Source organism: Lutra lutra, chromosome 5 (assembly GCF_902655055.1).
Source record: "Lutra lutra chromosome 5, mLutLut1.2, whole genome shotgun sequence".
Taxonomy (NCBI): Eukaryota; Metazoa; Chordata; class Mammalia; order Carnivora; family Mustelidae; genus Lutra; species Lutra lutra.
In genome coordinates this window covers 119,391,594-119,404,375 of record NC_062282.1, presented here as the reverse complement: position 1 = coordinate 119,404,375, position 12,782 = coordinate 119,391,594, and the positions used below count along the sequence as shown (strand labels likewise).

The window sequence follows — 12,782 nt, the reverse complement described above, 5'->3', positions numbered from 1 at the left end:
GAGAAAAGGGAGTGAAGGAGTGGGGTAGAGTAAGGAGACATGAATAGAATAGGTAGGAAAAGTGGCAAGGAAAGAGGAATGATGAATGATGTAGTTAGTGAATGGTGATCTCTAAAATCAATCCCATTTTAAATGTTAGTGACTCTATATTATTACAGTATTCCATGGGAAGCCTGCTCTTGCCATGGCGTTTTATATACTATCCTACAGTCATTCTTGTTCAATCCTTTGGTTTTGAATGGATTATCTAGCCATGGATCTCTAGTAGGAGGGCAAAATCAAGACCAAAATGTAGGCCTTTGAACCCCTCGAAATGTTGCTTTTACTCACTAAACTTTGCAGGTCTTATTTGGACATTTATTTAGTTCATATTAGTCTCTCAGTGTCTCCTAAAAAGCTTACTTAGGTAATATACCATGTAACATAACATGTAAATACAGAAAATTGGGTCAATTTTTCTTAAAGCCTGTTACTAATTAATACTTAATGGTTATTCATTATTTACAATATTAGTGCTTTATTGGTCCTTCAAGCTGCTTGGGCTTATGTCTAAAATTCTGACATGGTAGAATTTTATATCTTATTTTGATAAAAAATAAAGGAATGTTATTGAAATAGCTGATTTGTATTATGTCACCATTCATTTTCCATCTCAGAGAAAAACTTAGGGTAAGAGATAGGAAAATCTCTAATTGTGTAATGACTTCCCATTGTCATATATGTAGTGCCAATATTAAATATTGAGGAAATTATTCAGATAATTTAAGGAAAAAAGGAATTGTCATTTAACAATGCATATCCAACCTCAATATCTAAAAATATATATTTTAAGTTCATTTATAATAAAAAAAATCCCACTTAAGGTAATGATCACTCAAGAAAGAAGTTCTTTCCACCAATGACAAACTGTCATAAATACAAGTAATCTAAATTCCTGGACCCTTCAGTACTGCAGGAAACATTGATGGAGCTTTAATCTCATGGTCCCTGACTTCAAGAAAACCCTCAACTAAACAACTTAAGTTAGTTTCAATTAATTTTATTTTAAAAAAAAGTCCTTGGGGCACCTGGGTGGCTCAGTCGATTAAGTGTCTGCCTTCAGCTCAGGTCATGATCCCAGGGTTCCGGGAATGAGTCCCACATCAGGCTCCTTGCTCAGAGGGGAGTCATCTTCTCTGCCTGCTGTTCCCCCTGCTTGTGCTCTCTCCCTCTCTCTACAAACAAATAAATGAAATCTTTCATAAAATAAAATAAAAAAAGCATCTTTGGTAGAATCACACAACTTCATAGTTAGATACTATCTTTTGCACTTCCCTGAAAAATGGAGCAAACATTCAGTAGTCTAAGTAGGTGTTTCTAAATTCAATTTTTCATACCTAATTTTGTGTATGGAATCCTTACAACTCAATGCAAACAAATCATGAAATCATGCACCCAGAAGTGCTTTAATGTACTTATTCCCATTATACTTTAAGATCGATTGTTAGAGGCAATTTAACTCCTAAACTCAGTTAAAGTCTTCTTCTCTCTCTCTCTCTCGTTTTTTACAACTTCAATTCTTCACTTTTACATATTTGGACCATTACAACATCAGTATGTCTCATTGTCTTTCTGGCAAGAATAAAGCCAACTTTAAACCTGATTAAATTAGTGATACATTATTGATTTCTGTTTCAGATTCATTAATATGCTAAGAACCACATGTCAATTCAGTGTCTCACTAGATGGGATCCTGAGATAGTTGGAAGCTAATTGTTACTTCCTGTACATTTTTATTAGGTGCAATTTAAGTAACACACCCTCGTGTGCTGATTTTAAAATTCAGTAGTCTAGCATAGCAGAACTAGAAAATTTTCCTTGATGAATTTGCCAAATCAAGCTTTGGAATTCTGTTGTCTATTTTGAATAATTAATAGATTGAAGTTTCCTCCTTCAGTTCAATCCCCCTTTTATTTTGTTAGACAACTTTGATCTTTTCTAAAGCATTATATTGTTTTGTGTAAGCTCCTAATTTAAATCCAAATGTAAAATTAGATGAGAGTTAAAATTTTAGATAGGCATGTGAAAAAGTGAGGAGAATAAAGATCAAATCATGAGAAACAGGTAAGAAAATTTGAGATTAGTACAAAGTATAACAAAATAAAAAGAAGCTTTATTCCCCCCCCCATTGATATTTACATATAGTGAAAAAGACCTAGCTTTCATAGATGATATGTTTATGTAGGATTGCTCAGTCTTTAACACTGGATTGTTAAATAAGAATCTTAGACTGTTGGGACACCTGGGTGGCTCAGTCGGTTAAGCGTCTGCTTTCAGCTCAGGTCATGATCCCAGGGCCCTGGATCAAGTCCTGCATGAGGCTCTTTGCTTAGTGGGGAGCCTGCTTCTCCCTCTGCCTGCCACTCCCCCTGCTTGTGCGCTCTCTCTCTCTCTCTCTCTCTGGCAAATAGAGAGTAAAATCTTAAATAACAAAAAAACAAAAAAGAATGCTAGACTACTCTGTCTTTAGCATCATCTTTCCTTTTAACTTGAAATGTTTCTATTTTTGCTTTATACGTTTTTTTTAATCATTCCAGTGAATCTCCAATTATAATCAAGTTGAGAATTATTTTTTGCAAATTAGTTGTTAAAAGTTGAGCTTTTTTAAGGCAGCAGAATATTATTATTATAATGTTAGAGTAGATCAAAGTTTCTCAAATCAACCCATAAAACCCTCCTGGCCCATAGTTTAGTAAACTACCATGCTACTGTTCTAAAGTAACAAACCCACATTTCTGATCTCCTGAATTTCAATGGCAGCAGATGTTCTACCTCTGATCAGACCACAGGCATCACAGAGGTGAGGAAGCCCTGCTTTCATTGCTGTTTTCTTTCCTGAACAAACAGAAAACCAGGACTCTTTCTGTGCTCAGCCCCTCATTTAGCCCATTGCTTACATTCCCCAGGTTCTCTCTGTCTTCCTTGTTGAGGGCTTTCTATAGATAACCTTACAAGTGTTCCTGTTGGGTATAGCACGGTCCCAAACACTAGAATAAAGGCCAAGAATTATTTCCTCACTGTTGGAGTCCCTGAGTGGGCCCCAATACATAGCACTCCTCCTTTCCACTTGGGTTGTTAGCAATTTGAGAAACAAAACAGTGTCAAATGAGACTTAAAATGTTGCCTTTGCCCTGAGTCCCACAGTTAAACTTACCTAGCTATCGAGGCATATCACAAGAGGGAGAGGGTCCGGTGGGCATGATCTGCTTAGTTATTCCCAAATGTATCAGTAGGTTAAGCAGTTCCACCTCTGCCTTGGAAAGAACAAGTAAGGAAACAGAGACCAACAGGATGCTTAGGAATAATTCCCATTCATAGAAAGTAGAGAAGTAGGGAAAAAGCTGGTGGGGGTTTTTTTGTTTGTTTTTTTTTGTTTTTTTTGTGTGTCTTCTGAGCGGACAATAACACTGTAGAGCTGCAGGGCCCACTGACCTTGGGTTGCCCTAGTCCCCTTTCCTTCCATTTTTCATGACAGCAGCAATCCACCAATCTTGGTGATCCCCAAGGCCTTTCTCATGGCTGGCATACTCATCTTCATCTTACCCAGTTTAGCCTTTTCTTGGACCTGTCAATAAGAATGCAATTTCCTGTCTCCTCCTTTGCCGGGTGTCCACATTAGTTTTGATTTGGTAGAAGCCAGGAATCCCTCCGTGCTGGTCTCCATGCTCCGATAATTTGTCCTTGTGGGAAAGGCAAAACTTCCTCTCTACTCTCTCAGTCCCTGCCTGGGCCTGAAAACGAATTTGATGGAAGACAGATCAACAAGAGAGGATCATACAAATTTTTACACGTGCATGGCAGACCCAAAGAGGTGATTAGACCTGTGTTTGTGTCCTAGGTTGAACAGAGTAGCGACCATGGAAAAGTAACCAAAATAGATGGGGAGACTGAAGATCGGCATTATTTTAACGAAGTCTGTCTGTACAGATGACCCTCAGGCTCGACTCCCATCTCTGCTGATAAGGACGTTTCTTTCCTCCTGGTAGAAGGAGAACATCTTTCCCTTGAGAGTTTTAGCTCCTGCTTTCAGGGGGAAGAAGGGAAGATCTGAGTGGACGTCCTATACCTGGCAAGTCTTTCAAGTGTCTTTAAGCTCTAAATAATCCTTATGCTAAAGTGGCATATTTGGGGTGTGATAGTCTGCCGCCCTCCCCTCTCTACTTGATATGCCACACTACACTTCTAGACACAGACCTGATCATGTGTCCCCTCACCCAAAGCTGTCAGAGCTTCCCCATTGCCTCCAGGATCAAACCCTGAGTTCTTCACAGTACATTCAGGATCTATCATTCTGACCTCAGAGTACTTTCCTCTTTTTATTCTCTGCTTTGTAGACTTTGAACTCCTCTCCCAATGTAGAAAACAAACTACTTTCGCCTCCCTCTCCTTGCTCATGCTTTTCCCTCTGCTCCCCCCAACCCCCAACGAACCCCACTGTTTATCTTCTCAAACCGCATTTATCCTCCAGAGCCATTGCACAGGAGACAAGGGCCCAGCCCCAGGCGTCTGGCCCTTCTCCAGGTCTCGCCTAATTATTTGGGCATCTCTCCTTGACAAAAATATTGTCACATTTTATTGTGATTATTTTTTACTTGTTTCTCTCTCTTCGCCAGGGAAGGGACCATCTTAGTTACTGTTGTGTGTTTCCAGCTCCAGCACCGTGTCTGGCACAAAATACTAAACAAATTTATTTTATTAAGGTTTATCTATCTCTTATCATCCAACAAGAGTGATCACATTGACATTTTCTAAGAACACTACACAAACATTTCCCAAAACCAGTCATTGTTAAGCTGAGAACAGTCTCACCAATTAATAATGTTTGGGTGTTGCTTCCTCCCCCACTAGCCTGCCAATCTGATATGATAAGTGGCAGAACAAAAATTTTAATCGAGGCTTGTCAGGCCTCACACTCTTCCTGCCACAACTCTGGCTTCCTATAACAAATGGCCTTGCAGAGCAAATGGGTCTTTTCCATATTCTATGTAGAAAGATCACTTGTACTCCACCGATTCCCTTTTCTCAGGAAAGAAATCTGTGTCACTTACACACACACACACACACATACCCCAACCTGGACAACTGGGAAGCCCACTAAGTAAATATGAAAGGAAACAGCTCTAAAGCCAAATGCAACTTTACAACAATAAATAACACTAGGCAGGATATTGAGCAACACTTGCCACCGCCGTAACCACTCACGTGCTTCTCTAGTTTATGTTCTTTCATTAGACCCCGAGTTAGACTTCTATATGTTACTACACACTTAATAAAGATATTTTATTTTTCCTGGTGTGCTTCCAGAGACCTCGTATGCGGTGAAGGTTTTATAGTCCTGTGCGGTACAGCAGATGTCATTCCATTTGCCTAAGTCCTGCTGACATTTGGAGATGTGGATTAATTGAGCTACAGAATGAAATTTAATTAAAATTAAATACAGACTTGGCCATTGTATCTGTTCATTTCCTTCACTCCAGTGTGTGTATTTGCAGGCAGCGCCATAGTTAATTTGTTTAATCACGATGCTCTGTGGGGGAAGCTGCACTTTGTTTTATGCCGAAAGACTGAAGGTGTGGTGGATGCCAGGTTGGATTTCATTACACACAATGTGAGCCGTGTAAATGATGGCACTGATGAGCCTCCGAGGGTTAGCTGGGGGAGCGAGGTGGCTCCGTGGGAACCTGTGGAGAAGCAACTTGTTGTAGGCAAGGTTTAGTGATGTCTTTTATATTGACGTTACACGACCACAGGAATCTCATCTATTACCCGTTAACATGTTGCCATCGTACGTGTTCATTCAAATACTCATTCATCCATTCATTTGCCCAAGATGGTCTGAGTATCAAGTCAGTGCTGGGCCCTGAGGTTAAGGTAGGCACCGTTAGTGATGGGAATCCTATTCTTTCCACCGGAAACCCCAGTTGGAAAAGGTTGTCATCTCTTGAAGAAAGAGTTTTTAGAACAAGATAATAATGGATATTCAAAGGTCATTCCAGAGTAAGGAGAAACCGCAGTACTTGAGGTTATGGTGAGGTTGTCTTTGGTCAAGCTATAGCCTACTTTCTAGCTTCCATTTCAAAGGCTACTTCCTTTGGGGGGTTTTCCTGGTTTCTCCAACGGGAAATTAACTCTATTCCAACAATTCTCCAAAGTACAAAGGAGTTCTTCCTTTGTTTTATCTGTATATCTTCCTGCCCCCCTTTCTAGATGATAAGCTTTCTGTCCGCATCTTTCTAACCTTGAGAAATGCTTAGGTCAGTGCATTATCTCCAGTGTTCTCAAAGACTATTTCTTGAATATGTTGACAAGCATGTGTATTCCCTGGCAGTGCACATTGGTTGCCTTAGCAGTCCAGGTCACTCCCTCCTTTGTGAGATAACAGTACTCTGTCTCTGCTTGGGGGAATCACTCCTTCCACACCTGTGTGCCTCAGGGAAAGGTGAATAAGCATCGGACTGAGCCAATTAGGGCATTTGATTCCCCTAGCTTCCAGGATTGGTCAGAATTGGGCACATGATCCACACGAGCTTAATCAGGCCCAATAATACTATATTCTAAGGCTCTGATTTCTCTTCAGTTGTACATGTACAACACTTGAGCCCCTTTCCTTCTGCAAGGGAGGAATTGTCTAAAGATGAAGAAACTCGAAGGAAGCTAAACTGAAATCAGGAGAATGGCCTCTTATTAATCTTTGAGTATCTATTGCTACTATTATCTTAGCTATCCTTCAGATGGTTTGAGTTGGACTTTCTGGACCTAGAATGCAAGGAACCAAATCAGATCAGCCTCATTATGACCATCATGTAATACTCCTATAATACTGGAATCACTTATATGACACTCCATGTTCTTTTTTTTTTTTTTTTAAGATTTTTATTTCAGAGAGAGAACAGGGGGAGGGGCGGAGGGAGAGGTAGAAGCAGACTCCCCACTAAGCAGGGAGCCTGAAGCAGGCTGAGATCATGACCTGAGCCAAAGGCAGATGCTTAATTGACTGAGCCACCCAGGCGCCACAACACTCTGTATTCTGTAAGCCCCTTAAAGATGGAGACCTTGCCTCTACATCTAGCGATGTATTAACTAGTTCAGTGCCTGGAATATTATGTACCTAATAATTATTTTGTTGAAATGAAAGAATTAATCTAAATTTGGGTGATGCTATGGCAATATCAATAATTCTTTTTTTAGTTGAACTATTAAATTGACATATTACTCATAAACCCTGTTACATTCTTTTCACTGATAGTTCTATGACTGAGAGGGTCCTGAAGGGTCATCCAACAGTTGCTAAGGGAAAGAGAGAGAGAGAGAGAGAGAGTTTTCAATCATCTCATAAAGATAAACTCCACAACCTTATTCTGTTATATATGCCAATGTGAGCTAATCTTACCACCTGAAAATTGTTCTTTTTATTCCCTATATAGTACATGAAGATTGTAAGTTCTTATAAATTCCAAAGTAGGCTTTTTCTCAGTTGAGCTGTGTTGCTCCTAGCTATGGACTCAAAATGGCTCATTAAATGTGCACACCATGTTTCTTAGGCACATCTTTTCTATTCTATATCAACTGTAACTATTTTATAGGATAACATCCTAGTCATCCTTGGAATTACAGCAAAGTAAGCCTAAATTTCTCTCCTTGCATATATCTTTTGTGAATTTGATCCTGTTTTTTACCTTTCTTCATTTTCCATAGACATAGTGATGTTGATGGTCAAGAACAACCAAGGGTGCATTATGTCTTTAGTTCTCAGTAAAGAGACTAATTTGGATTACTGAACTATGGAGACTTAGAAATATCCATGTCAATTTCACGTTGACACGGCCAATATCATCTACATATTACCTTGCATGTGGTAGGGGCTCAATAAATACTTGCTGGAGGAACAAATAGAAGGAATCAAGATATGATGGGAGGTTTTTGGCAGTTTTGCAATATTAATGAAGCTGCTTAGCTAATTTTAGACTGTGTTTATTCAATTTGTATTTACTGAGCATCTACTATGTATATATCATAGTGCGATGGGCTTACCAGTATAAATGAGTGGTGGTCAGGAAGTTTCCACTAGATAGGGAAGAATCAGATTTGTCCAAGTATAACTAGAATGCCAGGCTGAAAACAGTTTATGCCACGAGAGGGAAAAATGAATAAAATGTGAAGGGAGGGCTCAGGAAAAAAAGATGCTTATTGGGAAATTGTGTGCCATTTATTCCTCAGAGTGCTTCATTTTTCAAGACTGGGCTCCTGACATCTCTCTGTGCAGGTGTGGCTGAATACACAGGCAGAGCATGACCAACAATCCTTTTCTCATAGAATATATTATAAAGATTCTCCTTTGATAGGGGGCTGCAGCTGCTATTTGCCTCTGAGTCGCATTTGGCCCAATGCCTTTGCTCAAAAAGAGCCACCCTGTTTCTATTTGTGGCATAGCAGACCAGTCTGTCGGCTGCTGTGGGTTCTTGGCAGTCAACAACTTTGCCACATGTTTTTGACATTGTAATTGAGTGTTCCTTTGAAGTGTTGCTCCTGCCCCCTCCCCTTGTGGTTGCCCCACTTCACTTCAGCAGGCAGCAGCTGCTTGACTACTCCACGGCCATCCACTCCCCACACCCATCCCGCCCAGAGGAGTTGTGTTGTGACAGGACAGCTTCAATGCTAGTAGACTGGCTACTTGCCAATATTGTGCGGTTGGTGATCCAGCCTCCTAGGAAACAGACCATGTAGTAGTATTCCTAATGCACATTTTCTAAAGCAATTTAAGGGAAGTTCAAGGGTTTTTTTTAAAGACCTCCCCTGATATTTGGAGCCACTGCAAGGTGAGGGAGGCATTTACTCTGTGAATCCTCTGTTTAGTTGGAGTTTTTAAACGATAGTTAATCTTGCTCCATGTAAAACCAAGCTTTGGTTAACTTGTCTCTGACAGAAAACCTCGTTGTTTTCTGAAACTGAGTAGGATTTAATCCTCATTTAGTTCTCATTGTGGTGACTGGGTAGGTTAATAGCCAACTCTCTGAGGCAGCCCCCAAGAGTAAACCCCTCATCAAAAACTGCACTTAGATAATCACAACCGTCCATGTTTCCTTTGTACTGTTTCACTGAATCACTAACTCACCATACATTTATTGAGCATCTGCTGCAAAGGTTCTCATATTTTTCATCTCAGGACCCTTTGACATTCCTAAAAATGACTACAGATTCAAGAAGCTTTTGCTTATGTGGGTTATTTCTGACAATACTTACTTTGTTAGAAATTAAAACTGGGAATTTTAAAAGTATTTCTTAGTCTACTTGAAAATAACAATAAGCAATTATCTATGAGCATAAATAACTTTTTTTTGGGAAAATAACTATATTTTCAAAACAAAAAAAATTAGCAGTAAGAGTGGCATTGCTTTACATTTTTGCAAATTTCTTTAATGTTTGGCTTAATATAGCTGGATTCTTGTTTCTGCTTCCTCATAGAATCTGTTTTGATATATTGCTTGGGTTGAAGTATATGGAAAGGAATCTGGCCTCACACAGATATTAGGAATATTTTTATTACTACTTCATTTTGATAGTACACCAAAACTCAACAAGTGGTGAGCTTAAAGGTTGGTTGCAACATGGAATCTAAAACTGTATCTTGCGGGGCGCCTGGGTGGCTCAGTGGATTGGGCTGCTGCCTTCGGCTCAGGTCATGATCCCAGGGTCCTGGGATCGAGCCCTGCATCGGGCTCTCTCCTCTGTGAGGAGCCTGCTTCCTCCTCTCTCTCTGCCTGCCTCTCGCCGACTTGTGATCTCTGTCTGTCAAATAAATAAATAAAATAAATCTTTAAAAAAATAAAAAATAAATAAAACTGTATCTTGCTCTTCAAATAGATCTTTTACTATATGACATTTAGTAACTTCATGTACTGCTCATGTGAAAAATATTGGCCCACTTAGTTATTTAGATCTTCAGATGTTGATACACACAATACACAATATGAAAAAATTATAATTGTTAATATCACCACGATCTCTTAGAAAAATCTTTAAATATAGGAAAGCTATCAAGTATTTGGTGGCAAATACAAGTTTTCCAAAATTCTGATTTTGCTTTAATGTTTGAATTTTGCCATTGGCAATAGTAACTGTCAGTTGCTTTCCTTGAAATGACCATCCCACTTTGTTCATTCTTGAGAAAATATGTACTAGATACCTGTCACTTGTTCTTTAAAGTGAAAATGGTATTCTTTTTTTTTTTTTTTAAGATTTATTTATTTGACAGAGATCACAAGTAGGCAGACAGGCAGGCAGAGAGAGAGGAGGAAGCAGGCTCCCTGCTGAGCAGAGAGCCCAATGTGGGGCTCAATCCCACAATACCTGAAAATGGTATTCTAAGACAAAAGTGGTGAGTTCACCCTTCAACTGAACCGTGTTAATTAAGTGCTTTGTCTCGAAACAACCATTGTACTGCTGTATATAGTGGAAGTAGCTTTATCTGCACTTATCATTTCATCATGCAGACTATTAAAAAGATGAACACACAAGAGTCAAGTTTCAATAAAAGTAATGATCTTCACTGGCTTATCAAGGGCAGCCCCTAAGTTAGACTGACTTTTTGTTTTAATACAGCTGAGTGACAGTGAAGAATGCAATGATCGCCACTAGAGTTTGAACAAGATTTTGGAAGTTCAGAGGGGCCCACAGACCTCAGTTTGAGAACCTCTTACCTACTGTCTGCCTAGAATTGTGCCCAAGAAAAAAAAATAGGAAAAAATTTTGACATGGTAACCTGCCCTTTAGAAAGTTTTCAATGAGGGTGCCTGGCTGGCTCAGTGGGTTAAGCCTCTGCCTTCGGCTCAGGTCATGATCTCAGGGTCCTGGGATCGAGTTCCACATCCAGCTCTCTGCTCGGCAGGGAGCCTGCTTCCTCCTCTCTCTCTCTCTCTCTCTGCCTGCCTCTCTGCCTAATTGTGATCTCTCTCAGTCAAATAAATAAATAAATAATCTTTAAAAGAAAGTTTTTAATGAGTTGAACCATATGCAACCATTATTTTTATAGGCCAAAAATTTTGAATATTGGCAATTGCATATCATTCAATTTCTAAAATAAAATATACCTGGTGAGTATGAAGAATCATGTATGATATGTATCTAAGGAAATGTAAAACTAGTACACAGTGAGCATGAAATGCAGAGATCTAAAGAGTTTATTAGTCGAAGAGAGACATGTGCTTAGAAACTTTATACACATAGAACTCTTTTCAAGCAGGGGAAATAGTATAAGCAAAGTTTCAGAAATGGATATAATTGCAAATAAGGGATATTTATGACCTGCATAAGACACAGAGCCCTGTTTCTGAGGCTTAAAAAATAAAGAAATGATACCAGGGTGGGAATTAGCAATTTCAAAGTTCTTTGACTGTCAATCTGATGAAGTTAACTTTGATGTAGAAAAACAAAGGCATAGGATATTATCTATTTGATCATTCAATACAGTCCGCATGTATTACATGACCACCATGTGCCAGACACTGTATTAGACTCCGAAGGAGGCCAAGAACTCCTAGTGTAAGCATTGAACCAGATTTGTGCTTTGCCTGTAAACAGGTGGTCCTAACGTATTATGTGTGTTTAATGTTTTACCAGAATGCAGATGAGTGGTCAATTAATTTATCTTGGTGGCAAGGAGAAAAAAATTGCATGTAAGAGATGACTTGTGAGACTGAATGGAAACAGAGGAGTTCGCCAGCTAGAAACAGGGGAAAGCACATGCTGGGGGGAGGAAATTGAATTGGCAAAGGGCAGAGATGTGGGAAAACTTGGCACTGTTTAAAAATGGAGAGCTGTTCATTATGGTGAGAAGGTAGGAAACACGGAAAATAAGACTGCAACTTTCATCTGGCTTCAGATAGCAACACCATCTACACTCTCTACTCTGGTTGGCCTTTGGAGGCTTCTCCTGGAGACTCTGATGAGGCTCTCCTGGCAGGTCAGAGGATGGTCTAGGGATGGAGCAAATGTAGACTAGAAAACAATTAAAGACTAGGCCAGAGATACTGAGGACTGGAATCCCTGCAGTGCAGCAGGCATGAAAAAAGAGCCAACAGTTTGGGAAATCTTTGGAAGAAGAATTAGTAAAATATGTTAAGTGATTGTGGAGAAGCAGAAGATCATGCAGTGCTTCATAACTTGATCCACTCAGAGCAGGGACATGGTGTCCCCAAGATGAGACACCCTGGAGGGAAAAAGGTCTTCGGGAAAGGAAACAAGCTGGTTTAGGGACATACTGAGTTTCCTACTGGACACTCAGGAGAAAGGTCAGGACTAAAACATAAACTGGGGAGTCATTAGTGTACAACTGATTGTTAAAGAAATTGGTGCAAAGAATCACTGATGGAGAAAACACACAGGGTGGGAAGAGACAGCGCCAAGCACAGGAATCCTATTCTGGCAGATGTGAAGAGAAACTGGGTCATGAGTGGGAAGGTGAAGTGAGAAGTCAGGTTCTCCAGAGAAGAAGTGATGGAGGTTGAGATTCGATTGAAAGTAGAGTGAAGAGGGCAGACATGACCATATGGCAGAAAAAAGTCTTTGAGGGCTCCAGTACTACAGTTGAAGGGAAACAGTGAGCCAGCTGTCATTAGTGTTGCTGCAGCTGAATGAGAAAGAGAAGCGTTTTCCTATTTTCTCTGATGGGATATCTCGTTTTTTATGTTCCCCTCAAGATTTCTGAAGCAGCTAGAGTGGCCTAGAGCTCAGCAAAATTCTCCAGG

The 12,782-nt window shown here is 39.8% G+C and overlaps 1 protein-coding gene across 3 annotated transcripts in view; it reads left to right on the top strand.

Moving 5' to 3' along the window:
• Positions 1–12,782, top strand: part of KIAA0825 (KIAA0825 ortholog) — a 407,438-nt gene that overhangs the window by 297,520 nt on the left and 97,136 nt on the right. The gene's annotated exons all lie outside the window — the stretch shown is intronic.